The sequence below is a fragment of the Odocoileus virginianus genome, chromosome 29 (genome assembly GCF_023699985.2).
Source record: "Odocoileus virginianus isolate 20LAN1187 ecotype Illinois chromosome 29, Ovbor_1.2, whole genome shotgun sequence".
NCBI classification, from domain to species: Eukaryota; Metazoa; Chordata; class Mammalia; order Artiodactyla; family Cervidae; genus Odocoileus; species Odocoileus virginianus.
The window spans coordinates 776,960-792,792 of record NC_069702.1 but is presented as its reverse complement, the minus strand read 5'-3'; the positions used below and the strand labels follow the sequence as shown (position 1 = coordinate 792,792).

General features: G+C 40.7%; 1 pseudogene; it reads left to right on the top strand.

Moving 5' to 3' along the window:
- The first annotated feature begins 13,037 nt into the window (after positions 1–13,037).
- Positions 13,038–15,567, top strand: LOC110135211 (small ribosomal subunit protein uS12-like; annotated as a pseudogene).
- Positions 15,568–15,833: the final 266 nt, after the last annotated feature.

Genomic DNA, 15,833 nt, shown 5'->3' with positions numbered 1-15,833 from the left:
TTAAGAGGGGACCTCACACCAGTCAGAATGGTCATCATCGAAAAGTCTATAATGAGGCTGGAGAGGGTGGGGAGAAAGGGAACCCTCCTAGACTACTGGTAGGAATGTAAGTTGGCGCAGCCTCTGTGAGAACAGTATGAAAGGTGCTTAAAAAACTGAAAATAGAGTTACAGTATGATTCTGCAATCCCACTCCTGGGCATACATCTTGAGAAAACTCTGATTTGAAAGGTTACATGCACCCCCATGTTCAGAGCAGCACCAGTTACAATAGCCAAGACATGAAGCAACCTAAATGTCCACTGACAGATGAATGGATAAAGAAAATGTGGTATGTATTGATAATATACAATGGAATACTACTCAGCCATAAGAACTCTGCCATCTGCAGAAACATGGATGGACTTGTAATTTAAGTGAAGTAATTAGAGAAAGACAAATATATATGATATTACTTATAAAATACAACACAAATGAACCTATCTATGAAACAAACAGACTCACAGACATGAAGAACAGACTTGCGTTGCCAAACAGGGAGGGGAAGAGGGAAGGAATGGATTGGGAGTTTTGGGTTAGCAGATATAAGCTATTACATACAGAATATAAACAAGGTCCAACTGTATGGCACAGGGAACTATAGGCAATATTTTACAATAACCTATAATGGAGAAGACTCTATAATTGAGAAGAATCTGCTCATTCTCTAATCTGAACAGGCTGCTTCCCAGGTTGGCTGCACGCCTGTTTTCCTGGAGCTTCCCTACAGTCCCACTTGAGAAATACTTTCACCTGTCTCCTGTGTTGGATTCTCCATTGTCAGGACCGTGTCTTCCTCTTAACTGGTTTACTCCCGTGACTTCCTAAAAAAGGGTACATTGCTGTTGTTTAGTCTCCAAAGCATGTCCAACTCTCTGCAACCCCGTGGACTGTAGCCTGCCAGGCTCCTCTGTCCATAGGATTTCCCAGGCAAGAATACTGGAGTGGGTTGCTATTTCCTCCTCCAGGGGATCTTCCCAACCGAGGAATGAACCAGGGTCTCTTGCATTACAGGCAGATTCTTTATCACTGAGCCACCAGAAAGTTGGTTATTTTTCCTTTCTTGAGGATTTACCTGCAAATTTTATTGTCTTACCTTGTGAGTACAATCCATTGAGATTGAGAAATTATTAGAATAGGAAACATTTTTTTTCAATCTTTTACCCCAAGCTTTGAACAAGTATGACAGAAATTCTAAAATAACAGTGGCTTGAACAAGATTCAGGTTTTGTCTTTCTCTTAATAATGTTGACATGTGTAACCCTGGGCTGAGTTTCCATGGTGGTAAAGAATCTGCCTGCCAGTGCAGGAGACATGGGTTTGATCCCTGGGCCAGAGCAACTAAGCCCAACTGACGCAACTATTGATCCTATGCTCCAGAGCCCAGGAATCCCAACTAGAGGGCCCGTGAGCCGTAGAGCCTGTCCTCCACAAGAGAAGCCACCGGAATGAGAAGTTCACGCAACACAACTAGACAGTAGCTCAAACCTTCCAGAGCTAGAGAAAAACCTTCACAGTGACGAAGACTCAGCACAGCCATAAATAAACAACTAAATAAATTTTTAATAAAGTAGTCCTAGGCTGTTACGATGGCCCCACAGTCTTTGGGAACCCAGGCCATTTCAATCTTCACTGTCCTCTACGGACAGATTCCACTTCACCATTCAAGATAACTCCTTCAGTGCCGGGCTTTGCATCCTCATTCAAACTGTCAAGAATAAGAAAGGGGAAAGAGGGTGAGGGGAGGGAGGTTAAGAAGGGAGGGAATATACGTCTTATTATGGTTGATGCACACTGTTGTATGACAGAAACCAACACAACATTGCAAAGCAATTTTCCTCTAATTACAAAATAAATTAAAAAAAAAAAAGAATAAGAAAGGGGAAGGAAAAAGGACACCCTTGAAGGACACTTCCTAAAAGTTGCACACACTGCTTCCACTTATATCCAATTGATGAGGACTTTGTCATGTGATTGTGTTAGCATTCTATCCTTATTTTATGCTTACTTTCATGGTATCTACCACAGATTTTTGTGGTACCCCTATATCTGCATCATGACTATTAATGGATTTTAAGCACATGGTATGAAGTAAATATGCTTCTTAATTTGTATCACTTTCTGTCTTTAATTTATAACCAGATGTCAGCTGTCATCAACCACCTTTTCTGTCATATAGATGAATTGTCATTCTACCCCCAGAAGAAAACTCACCTCACAAGTCAATAATTTTTGAAGTTTGACCTAGTTGTCTTCCAGGGGAATTTTTCTATGCAGTTGGCTTTAGGCTTCCAAGTTATTTTTAAGTTTCTTGGTGGTAGAGAGCATGTGACGTGAAGAAATGGAGATGCTGCTCTTTCCTGCCACGTGGAGGAAAATGGTTTCATTGAGAAAAAAAGATGAAAAGAAGGGCAAAGGAGAAAGAAGAGTCTTGGCGGTATTCAAACCCCTCTTCTGTTTCTGAGACCCAGCTGCCTGTTCGCCCTTCCCATGGCTCGCTTCAAACTTCATGGATCCTGTTGGTCAATAAATGCTCCCTTAAGAGACTGAGGTTAACATATACATACCGCTATATATAAAATAGATGATCAACAGGGACCTACTGTGTAGCACAGGAAACACTCCTCAGTACTCTATGATAACCTATATGGGAAAAGAATCTGAAATAGAATAGATATATGTGTATTGTGAATTATAAATTGGCACTTGCCATCTACCTATCTACCTCTACAAGGATTAAGCCGTGTGCTGCTGAAGCTGCTGACCTTCAATACCCCCTGAAAGGAATTCAGGGTGGAGAGCAGAAATGAGGTACTCTGTGCTCAGGGAAAAACTGGCAGGACAGGTCTCAGGTCTTCAGATACTTAGATATTTTCAGGACCTGATTATATGAGTTCAGTTCTTGTATCTTCTCATATCTAGAAAAGCACTGAAATCCTTCATGGTGATGACCGCTCCTCGTGACTAGCAGAGCATCACAAGACGAGTAGAAACCTTAAGGAAATATATGTGCTTGATTGCATGTATTCCTCCTTCACCAAAAATCATATATATTGACCTTTTCCCCCTCACCTCTTTGAAGCAGTCTCTCAGAGCTATCCGAGGTGCCATCGCCTGGGCTGCAATCCTAATTTTGCCCCAAATAAAACTTAACTTGCAACTCTCATGTCATACATTTAAGTCAAAAATATGTATAACTAAATCGCTTTGCTGCACACTTGAAACTAACACAATATTGTAAATCAACTATAGTTCAATGTAAATTTTTTAATTAAAAAAATCAACATTAAAAAAACAAATAAATGCTCCCTTTTGTCCAAGCCGGTTTGATTCATATTTCTGTCACTTGAAAACAATGATCTTGACTGATTCATAGCCAAGCAAAATAGATGCCTGTGTTGCCACAGAGCTTTCTCCTCATACGCATGACTAGTTCCTCACCCCCAGCCCTGGGAGAGGTTGGAGAGTGACGGCCAAAGAGTAGAAGTATTTTATGTGGTGATGGAGAAGTTCCAAAGTGGAAGATGTTAATGACAACTTCCGACAACTCTAAGCAACTCTGAGCCATTGAATGGGGTAAATAGGTGAATTTCATAGCATGTGAACTATACCTCAATAAAGCTGCTTTTAAAAACTATTTTAAGTTGTAGAATTACCATTTGTACCTATAACATAGTTAAGAAGGGATTCTCCTTGTATCTACCTGAAGCTGATTTAACTTGGGGTCCTGTGAGAGTGGTGACCAAGATAATATATGTCATAGGGCTTCTCGGTAAAGAATCCACCTGCAGTGCAAGAGACCCAGGTTCAGGTTCTGGGTTGGGAAGATCCCCTGGAGAAAGAAATAACAACCCACTCCAATATTCTTGCCTGGAGAATCCCATGGACAGAGGAGTCTGGCGGGCTGCAGTCCATGGGGTCGCAGGAGTAGAACATGACTTAGTGACTAAACCACCACCACAGAAGACGGGCAAGTTGTGTTCCTGCAGTAGCAGAATAGGAAGTGCCTGTTCTGACACAGAAACAATCACTGTGTCCTGGGTCACAGGGGTTTCCCAAAGAGGTAAAAGGAGATCAATCCAAAGTAAAGAAGATCTGCTTGAGTGAACATTTTCAATACAGTGAAAACAGAGTAAGAAAATCTTGAGAAACACTGAGTTCATGTTCTCATATAAGCATTAGATTCTTTTTCATTTAGATTTACAATCTTGGCACAAGTTAAACACAAAAGGGCTTATAGAAGACAGGCCTGGACATTTGCAGAGACGTGGATAAACCTAGAGGCTGTCATACAGACTGTCATACAGAATTAGTAAGAGAAAAACAAATATCATATAGTATTGCTAATATGTGTGGAGTGTAGAAAAATGATACAGATGAACTTATTTGCAAAGCAGAAATAGAGACACGGATGTAGAGAACAAACCTCCGGAAACTAAAGGGGGAAGGGGGAGGTGGGACGAATTGGGAGATTGGGACTGACGTATATACACGACTATAAAATAGATAAGCAATGAGAACCTGCTCTGCAGCACAGAGAACTCTACTCAGCGCTCTGTGGTGACCTAAATGGGAAGGAAATCCAAAAAGGAGGGGTTACATGTCCAGGTATAAGTTATTCACTTTGCTGTACAGTGGAAAGTAACACATTTGTAGAGCAATGATAATCCAATAAAAACTTTTCTAAAAAGATAGGCTTGTAAAGTGAAGAATCATTCATCAGTTTCTTGGATTTATACATTTTTACTTATTCATCTTCATACTTCCTGGGAACCCTCTGTGTGGCAGGCTGAGTGCACAGAGACAGGTGAATAAGACATAGTCCCAGCAGGGAGGAGCTCTTGACCCAGGGGTCGCGTCTGAAGTGCTCCAATAATCTCAACCCAGCATGAAAAGTATGTGTGAAGTCCTGAATTGGCGCCGCAGTCCTACAGAAGGGAGCTGGCCCAGCGGCCTGAGTCTCCTGGGGAGCCTGGGAGCCCGGGTAGTGTGGTCTGTTTCCCTACAGCTGCAGCTACTGCGGGGCTTGTTAACCTGCCTGGTGTGTGCATGCTCCCTTGAATCTGACTCTTTGAGACTCCGTAGACTGTAGCCCACCAGGCTCTTCTGTCCATGGAATTTCCCAGGCAAGATTAATGGAGTGGATTGCCATTTCTTCCTCCAAGGAGTGTTCCCTACCCAGGGATGGAAATTGTGTCTCCTGCATTGGCAGGTGGATTCTTTGTCACTGAGCCACCTGGGAAGCCCATTTACTTGCCTAAGCCTCCACTTTCCCACCTGTGAAATGAAGCTAATTATAGTAAGAAGTGATCACATCTGTGTGCTAGCTGGCCAGACTTGAAAGAAATACAATTAACACACAGAAATCTCTTGCATTCCTATACACTAACAATGAGAAAACAGAAAGAGAAATTAAGGAAACAATACCATTCACCATTGCAACAAAAAGAATAAAATACTTAGGAGTATATCTACCTAAAGAAACAAAAGACCTATACATAGAAAACTATAAAACACTGATGAAAGAAATCAAAGAGGACACAAACAGATGGAGAAATATACCATGTTCATGGATTGGAAGAATCAATATTGTCAAAATGGCTATACTACTCAAAGTAATCTATAGATTCAATGCAATCCCTATCAAACTACCAACAGTATTTTTCACAGAACTAGAACAAATAATTTCACAATGTGTATGGAAATACAAAAAACCTCGAATAGCCAAAGTAATCCTGAGAAAGAAAAATGGAACTGGATGAATCAATCTGCCTGACTTCAGACTCTACTACAAAGCCACAGTCATCAAGACAGTATGGTACTGGCACAAAGACAGAAATATAGATCAATGGAACAGAATAGAAAGCCCAGAGATAAATCCACGAACCTATGGTCACCTTATCTTCGACAAAGGAGGCAAGGATATACAATGGAAAAAAGATAACCTCTTTAACAAGTGGTGCTGGGAAAACTGGTCAACCACCTGTAAAAGAATGAAACTAGAACACTTTCTAACACCATACACAAAAATAAACTCAAAATGGATTAAAGATCTAAATGTAAGACCAGAAACTATCAAACTCCTAGAGGAGAACATAGGCAAAACACTCTCCGACATAAATCACAGCAGGATCCTCTATGACCCACATCCCAGAATTTCAGAAATAAAAGCAAAAATAAACAGATGGGACCTAATGAAACTTAAAAGCTTTTGCACAACAAAGGAAACTATAAGCAAGGTGAAAAGACAGCCCTCAGATTGGGAGAAAATAATAGCAAACGAAGCAACAGACAAAGGATTAATCTCAAAAATATACAAGCAACTCCTCCAGCTCAACTCCAGAAAAATAAATGACCCAATCAAAAAATGGGCCAAAGAACTCAACAGACATTTCTCCAAGGAAGACATACAGATGGCTAACAAACACATGAAAAGATGCTCAACATCACTCATTATCAGAGAAATGCAAATCAAAACCACAATGAGGTACCATTATACACCAGTCAGGATGGCTGCCATCCAAAAGTCTACAAGCAATAAATGCTGGAGAGGGTGTGGAGAAAAGGGAACCCTCTTACATTGTTGGTGGGAATGCAAATTAGTACAGCCACTATGGAAAACAGTGTGGAGATTTCTTAAAAAGCTGGAAATAGAACTGCCATATGACCCAGCAATCCCACTTCTGGGCATACACACCAAGGAAACCAGATCTGAAAGAGACACGTGCACCCCAATGTCCATCGCAACACTGTTTATAATAGCCAGGACATGGAAGCAACCCAGATGCCCATCAGCAGAAGAATGGATGAGGAAGCTGTGGTACATATACACCATGGAATATTACTCAGCCATTAAAAAGAATTCATCTGAATCAGTTCTAATGAGATGGATGAAACTGGAGCCCATTATACAGAGTGAAGTAAGCCAGAAAGATAAAGACCATTACAGTATACTAACACATATATATGGACTTTAGAAAGATGATAACAATAACCCTATATGCAAAACAGAAAAAGAGACTCAGATGCATAGAACAGACTTGTGGACTCTGGGAGAAAGCGAGGGTGGGATGTTTCAAAAGAACAGCACTGAAACATGTATATTATCTAGGGTGAAACAGATAACCTGCCCAGGTTGGGTACGTGAGACAAGTGCTCGGGCCTGGTGCACTGGGAAGACCCAGAGGGATCGGGTGGAGAGGGAGGTGGGAGGGGGGACTGGGATGGGGAATACATGTAAATCCATGGCTAATTCATTTCAATGTATAACAAAAACTACTGTAATGATGTAAAGTAATTAGCCTCCAACTAATAAAAATTAAAAAAAGAAATCAACAAGTCAAGTAGGAAATGTTAAGAGCAGAGAGGAACTGGGCAGCATAATCGACAAGTCTGACATATGTATTTATATACGGAGAGAAGCTTTTCTTCTCAAATGCAAGTGAATTAACTAATTTTGAATTTTTGCCATAAAGGAAGCTTTTATAAATGCCAAAACGACAGACTTACAGGCAACATTTACTGTACACAATGAGAAGTAAATAACCAAAAGGTAGGCTGCAAAAAACTGATCATAACTTCAAATAACCTTGGTTAATTGGAAAATAAACATATAAATTATAAAAAAAAAAAAAAAGAAAGAAATACAGATCAGACTCTTGTTGGTGAGTTGACTCCCTTGGAAGATTGTTTATATATTTGCCAATATGTAAACTTCTGCAAGAAGTTGCCTACATAGGTTTCAATATCAGATTTTCCATTCATTTATTCATCCCGTAAACATTTAACTTTAATTCACCATGTTTTTTCTTTTTTTAAATTATGTATATTTTAATGTTTCTCTTTTATTGTGCTAGTCTACATTGCGTGTGTGTGCAGGGTGTGTTTTTGTTTTTGTTTTTGTTTGCCACTCTGTGTGGCACATGGCATCTTAGTTCCCTGACCAGGGATCCAAACCCATGCCCCCTGCATTGGCATAACAGAGTCAACCACTGGACCACCGGGGAAGTCCCTGCCATGCTTTCTTTACTTTTTTTTAAAATTTAGTTCTGTGCATTGTGATTTCTCATTTTTTTTTAAATTTATTTTAATTGGAGGCTACTTTACAATATTGTGGTAGTTTTTGCCATACATTCACATGTATCAGCCATGGGTATACACATGTTCCCCATCATCACCCTCCTTCCCCATTCCATCCCTCGGAGTCATCCCAGTGCACCAGCCCTGAGCACCCTGTCTCATGCATTGAACCTGGACTGGTGATCTATTTCACATATACATGTTTCAGTGCTATTCTCTCAAATCATCCTATCCTCGCCTTCTCCCACAGGGTCCGAAAGTCTGTTCTTTACATCTGTGTCTCTTTTGCTGTCTCGCATATAGGGTCATCGTTACCATCTTTCTAAATTCCATATATTTGGGTTAATACACTATATTGGTGGTTTTCTTTCTGAGTTACTTCACTCTGTATAATAGGCTCCAGCTTCATCCACCTCGTTAGAACTGATTCAAATGCATTCTTTTTAATAGCTGAATAATATTCCATTGTGTATATGTACCATAGCTTTCTTATCCATTCATCTTCTGATGGACATCTAGATTGTTTCCATGTCCTGGCTATTGTAAACAGTGCTGTGATGAGCAATGGAGTACACCTGTCTCTTTCAATTCTGGTTTCCTCAATGTGTATGGCCAGCAGTTTGATTGCTGGGTCGTATGGCAGTTCTATTTCCAGTTTTTAAGGAATCCCCACACTGTTCTCCATAGTGGCTGTACTAGTTTGCATTCCTACCAACAGTGTAAGAGGGTTCCTATTTCTCCACACCCTCTCCAGCATTTATTGTTTGTAGACTTTTTGATAGCAGCCATTCTGACCTGCATGAGATGGTACCTCATTGTGTTTTGATTTGCATTTCTCTGATAATGAGTGATGTTGAGCATCTTTTCATGTGTTTGTTAGCCATCTGTATGTCTTCTTTGGAGAAATGTCTGTTTAATTATTTGGCCCAGTTTTTTATTGGATCATTTATTTTTCTGGCATTGAGCTGCAGGTGCTGCTTGCATATTTTTGAGATTAATTCATTGTCCATTGCTTCATTTGCTATGATTTTCTCCCATTCTGAAGCCTGTCTTTTCATCTTGCTTATACTTTCTTTGTTGTGCAAAAGCTTTTAAGTTAGATTAGGTCCCATTTGTTTATTTTTGCTTTTATTTCCATTACTCTGGGAGGTGGGTCATAGAGGATCCTGCTATGATTTATGTCAGAGAGTGTTTTGCCTGTTTTCCTCTAGGAGTTTTTTAGTTTCTGGTCTTACATTTAGATCTATGATCCATTTTGAGTTTATTTTTTTGTATGGTGTTAAAAAGTGTAGTTTCATTCTTTTACAAATGGTTGACCAGTTTTCCCAGCACCACTTGTTAAAGAGGTTGTCTTTTCTCCATTGTATATTCTTGCCTCCTTTATCAAAGATAAGGTGTCCATAGGTGTGTGGATTTATCTCTGGGCTTTCTATTTTGTTCTGTTAATTTATGTTTCTGTCTTTGTGCTAGTATCATACTGTCTCGATGACTGTGGCTTTGTAGTAGAGACTGAAGTCAGGCAGGTTGATTCCTCCAGATCCATTCTTCTTTCTCAAGATTGCTTTGGCTATTCAAGGTTTTTTTGTATTTCCATACAAATTGTGAAATTATTTGTTCTAGTTCTCTGAAAAATACTGCTGGTAGCTTGATAGGGATTGCATTGAATCTATAGATTGCTTTGGGTAGCATACTCATTTTCACTATATTGATACTTCCAATCATGAACGTGGTATATTTCTCCATTCTGCCATGCTTTCTTAACTGGAATATACAACAAGGGTGAGCATCAGTTTATCAGAGGATATGTGCCCAGTGCTCAGTCACTCAGTCATGTCTGATTCTTTGCAACCTTGTGGACTGTAGCCGACCAGGCTCTTCTGTCCATGGAATTTTCCAGGCAAGAAAACTGGAGTGGGTTGCCATTCGCTTCTCCAGGGGATCTTCCTGACCCAGGGATCAAACCCAAGTTTCCTGCGTCTCCTGCATTGACAGGCAGATTCTTTACCACTGAGCCACCTGGGAAGCCCATAAGAGGATATAGAGACTCAGAAATTTAATATTGCACATCTTTTCAAAGCATTAGGTTTACCTCTGTGCATGCTAAGTCTCATCAGTTGTGTCTGACTCTTTGTGACCCCATGGACTGTAGCCCACCAGGCTCCTCTGTCCATAGGATTCTCCAGCCAAGAATACTGGAGTAGATTTCTGTTTCCTCCTCCAGGGGATCTTCCCAAGCCGGAGATCAAACCCACATCTCTAATGTCTCCTGCATTGGCAAGTGAGTTCTTTACCACTAGCACCACCTGGGATGCCCATAAGTTTACCTAGTGTAAGCAATTCATAACATTTTCATGTTAAAACAAACAGGGGTAAGCCACAGACAGTGCTGTAAAATGCATACAAGGTTTTAGGGTAAAGCTTTGCAGGCTCATGGTGGACTTCTTTATGTCTTACAGGATCCAGGTGGAATTAATTCCTTCTCTTCTGCCATTAATTGAACATGAGTTATTAAATAAGTATTGTTGCTGGCCAAACTCTTGGCCTTCTCTACCCACCAAAGCTGAATCAAAAAAATACGAAGACAGAGTTTGGAGGAAATAGAAAGATGGCTTTGATTCTCAGCTGGCAGAAAGAACACAAGGCTATGCCTCAAAACTGTGCTCCCTGCTCCATGAGGATTCTAAGGACTTACATAAGCCAAGGGCTTGCAGTCAGGAGTCAGTGATGAGGAACAAGGTGATAGGATCTTGATTTTTTTTCCTCTTGCATTATTTCAAAGACAGTCATAAACTGGCGTCAGTAACCCGGTAATTGAGTCTGGCAGTTTGATGGTGGCTCTTTGGCCTTTTTTTCCTGATATGTAACTACAAGGGAGGGTGTTGCAAGGGTAGACACAAGATAGGGGATGTATTTAGCACAGAGTCAAAGGAAAAAATGTCAGTTGTAGCACATGTAAAGTTAGGAGGCAGAAAAGCAAACCTAGCTACAGACATGCAGAGTTAAGAGCAGTTAAAATTTAAAAAGCTAGGAATGTTCAGACCTGCTCACTGTTCTCTTTATCTTCTATGTTCTCAGGAAAGGGAAAGAGAAAAACTCAGTCCTCTTTTTTTTTTTTTTCCACTGCAACAGTATTTTAGAAGATACAAAATATATACCCCTCCAAAAGTATATAATCTGAACTGAAATAAGATACATGAACAAATGAATTAAGTAGCTATCTAGAGGTGTGTCTTTTTTGAGAAGTAGAAGAGATTGCTTCTGTATCTGTGAGGTCACTACACATTAGACTTCTGCCATGACAGAACTATGAGAAGCCAATCACAGTCCCCGCTAGAGAAACCTGGAGAAAAAAATTAAATTCTGCTGGTGACTCACTAAGGAAACCGATTCAGAAACAATAAGGATGGGTCTTTCTTACACAGAGCAAAAGCTAAGATGATCAAGGCAAGTGGGTTTTAGAGGATGGAGAAGATTACAAAGGGCAGGAAATGGGGGAAGGCCATCCAGGTAAATGGGGCAACGTCTAGAAAAGAGACAAAGTCAGGAAAAATGAAGCTGTGTTGGAGGTTCAGGTGAACTCAGAAGTTTCACCAAATATGATGGCATGATCTAATGAAGGGAGCTTGAAGCCAAGGACAAAGAATGTGAAATGTACCTCCCACTTAGGACATGCTCAAGTGAAGCTTGCTGACTTTACAGGGACAGGATGAGGCAGGTGTGATGATACATTCCACAGCACCCTGGCTAGTGAAAACCAGTTCAGCTCCAGAGTCAGCTTGCAATGTTTCCAGTTTGGCTCCTCCTCCTCTTCCGTCACCTCCCTGTCCTCTCCCATTCTAACAGGCATTAAAAAAAACCTTTTGCAACACCACCCACACCATTGTATGCAGTTAAGCCGGGAGTAGTCCTATGAGATGATTCATCCAGAGGTGGAATAACCTATGCTGGTAGATTAAGTGGGAAAGGGTTGGGATCACCCAGTTTGGGGTGTAGGTTGACTCACAAGTTTCTAATGTGCACATCTTCATAATTACTAGATCATCCTGGGAAGGAACTGATTCGTTTCATCTTGATTAGTCCCCTGTGCAAGATTTGAGGGAGTCAGCCACAGGCAAGCCTAGAAAACCACAGGCCTCACCTCACTGGGCAGAGTTTTTACTGGGTAGTTAATTGCAGAATAGGACAGGTACTTTCTGCAGCCACCCCAGAAAGAAAAGGAAGAAGATGGTGTGAGGGTTGTATACCAGCAATTCCTTCCCAAGCGACCAGCATCTCCTAGCAGCAAATTGGAGCAAGGTGGCAAAAGAGGACAGATGTGTTATCCTACAACATGTCCCTAGAGGCCAAGACATCTGCCCTATATATGGCATCACTAACCATGTGTGCACTGGGTTTTCTATATGCTGCTGCTGCTGCTGCTAAGTTGCTTCAGTCGTGTCCGACTCTGTGCGACCCCATAGACGGCAGCCCACCAGGCTCTGCTGTCCCTGGGATTCTCCAGGCAAGAACACTGGAGTGGGTTGCCATTTCCTTCTCCTTCTATATGATGGGGACCTTGCTAAGGCCAAATTGAAACAGGAGGTCTGTTGAGCAAAAGTGCTCAGTTATTCTAGCAGATCTGCTGTCCAGTGATAGGAGCCACAAGTGTACCTTTTTGTCCTGGTAAGAGTCAATTGATTAGCCCCTTTTATTAGGTTGGTGCACAAATAATCATGGTTTACATTGTTGAACTTTGCCATTTGATATTGGAATACATGCTAAATAAATGGGTTATGTTATACATCATTTTAATGCATATTTCTGACTTAATGTTTTTTGCTACTGACATTACTTGCAGTTTATTTTATATTTATTTTAGACTGTAGACATGACATTAGAGAAAAAGCAAACTTGAGTGTTTTTTTTTAATTCGAGTTCAAAATGGGTCATAAGGAGGTGGAGACAACTTGCAACATCAACAACACGTTTGGCCCAGGGGCTGCTAACAAAGGCACAGGGCAGCAGTGGTTCAGGAAGTTTTGTCAAGGAGACGAGAGACTTGCAGATGAAGAGAGCAGTGGCCATCGGTCGAAAGCTGACGAACACCAATTGAGAGCCATCGTCAAAGCTGATCATCTTACAACTACACAAGAAATTGCCAAAAAAAAAAAAAAAAAGAAAACAACTCAACGTCAACCCTTCTACAGTCATTCAGCATGTGAAGCAAACTGGAAAGGTGATAAAGCTCGGCAAGTGGGTGCCTCATGAGCTGACCACAAACCAAAATAATCATCACTTTGAAGTGTCATCTTCTTATTCTAGGCAACAGCAATGAATCATTTTCCATCGAATTGCGATGTGTGATGAAAAGTGCATTTTATACAACCGGTAATGACCAGCTTAGCTGTTGAACCAAGAAGAAGCTCCAGAGCACTTCCCAAAGCCAAACTTGCACCAAAAAAGGTCGTGGTCACTGTTTGGTGGTCTGCTGTGGTCTTATCCACTACAGTGTTCTGAATCCTGGCGAAACCATTACATCGGAGAAGTATGCTCAGGAAATCGATGAGATGCACCAAAAACTGCAGCACCTACAGCCAGCATTGGTCAACAGAAAGTGCCCAATTCATCTACACGGCAATACCCAACCACACACCACACAACCAATGCATCAAAAGTTGAATGAATTAGGCTATGAAAGTTTGCCTCCTCCTCCATATTCACCTGACTTCTCGCCAACTGACTACCACTTCTTCAAGCATCTCCACAATGTTTGCAGGGAAAACCCTTCCATAACCACAGCAGGCAGAATGCTTTCCAAGTGTTCGTTGAATCCTGACACAAGGGTTTTTACACTACAAGAATAAACAAACACTTCTCATTGGCAAAAATGTGTTGATTATAGTGGTTCTTATTAATTAATAAAGATGTGTTTGAGCCCTAGTCGTAATGATTTAAAATTCACAGTCCAAAACTGCAATTACTTCTATACCAAACTAATACTTATGAGATAGATACATTGTCCAGGAGGCATTAAGAGGAGGGCAGAGGATGTATCAAAAGGAATCCTGGCACTGTTCCTCCTGGAGGTGTCTAGTATGCACAGCTGGTTGCTGGAGAGGAATAGAAGGAATTTGCATAAGGACCCCAGAGCCTTCTGAGAGAGAATGAGTTGGAATCCCAACATTTTGGGCCTCAATACCTGTTTTTAGAAATCTGAAGTCTTGCAAACTGGCTGCCTAGATGAATATACTATCAATCTTTCCAAGAAGAAATAAAAATTGAAAATACAAAGCAGATTATAGCAAGACTTTTATTTTCTATTTAAATTATTTTAAAAACAATGCTTTTTCCTTAAAGCATTCCTTCATTTAGTGTCCACCTTCCTAAAATATCCGCCTTTCATCCTAGAAGGTGCACATTTTCAGCAATAAAAAGGAAGTTTAATGACCCAGTGATGCTCTGCCCAAGAATATATAGATACAAAATTAATGTGACAATATTAAATCAGTGGTAGTCACCATAGAACTGGGCTAAGTAAATTGTATACTACAACAGAAAAATGTGGGTTCTAAGTCAATTAATACTATGTATGATATAATATTTGCAATATAATAATATAGTGAGAGCAAACATTTAGTCCATTTATGAAAAACAGAATTTTCAAGCCTAATAACACACAAGCAATAGTCACACTATTTATAACTAATTATTGCAAGTGTGCAAGTTCTTTTTTTTTTTTAAGGTCTGGGCTTGCAGTGACTTGTGGTCCTTCCTGTGCTTCTTCGCTCTCTTGCTCAGGCCTGTGGATGACGGGCAAGTATCCTGGTCTTCATACTGCCAGGAAGCTCCGTAGCCACAGACTGGACCGGAAATGACTTGATAAACAGGACGTGCATGCTAAGTTGCTTCAGTCATGTCCAACTCTTTGTGATCCTATAGACTGTAGCCTGCCAGGCTCCTCTGTCCATGGGATTCTCCAGGCAAGAATACTGGGGTGGGTTGCCATGCTCTCCTTCAGGGAATTTTCCCCACTCAAGGATCCAACCCTGCATTGCTCCTGCATTGGCAGGAGAGTTCTTTACCACTAGCACCACCTGGTAAGCCCCAGTAAACAGTATAAGAAAGCCCATTTGTGCACAACTCTGACAGCCAACCCTTTTGGAGGTGCATCTCATGCCAAGGGAATTGCGGTTGAAAAAGTAGGAGTGAAGCCAAAGAGCCAAATTCTGCCATTAGGAAGTGTGTCAGAGTTTAGTAATCAGAAATGGCAGGGGAAAAAAAATCGCAACCTTTGTACCAATGATGGCTGTTTGAATTTTATTGAGGAAAAGGATGAAGTTCTGGTTGCTGGATTTGGTTGCAAAGGTCATGCTGTTGGTGACATTCCTGGAGTCCAGTTTCAGGTTGTCAAAGTGGCCAGTGTCTCTCTTTGACCTTATACAAAGGCTAGAAGGAAAGGCCAAGAACATAAGTTTGATGGTGAGCATGATAGTAATACATTTTCATAATAGCAAAAATGGTCTGATTTGCTTTCTTCATGCAATCATCCTAGTGTCTAATATGTACATCAAGTTCATGGAGTTTTAGAATTAAAAGGGATCTTAGAAACAATCCATTTTTTAGATAAGCAGATACCCCAGTTCTCTTATTCTACAAATAAGTGACATACTCCAACGTCAAGTTATTGAAGGGACAAACTAGACCAGTCTCTTTATTTCTATTTCATACCTTAAAATA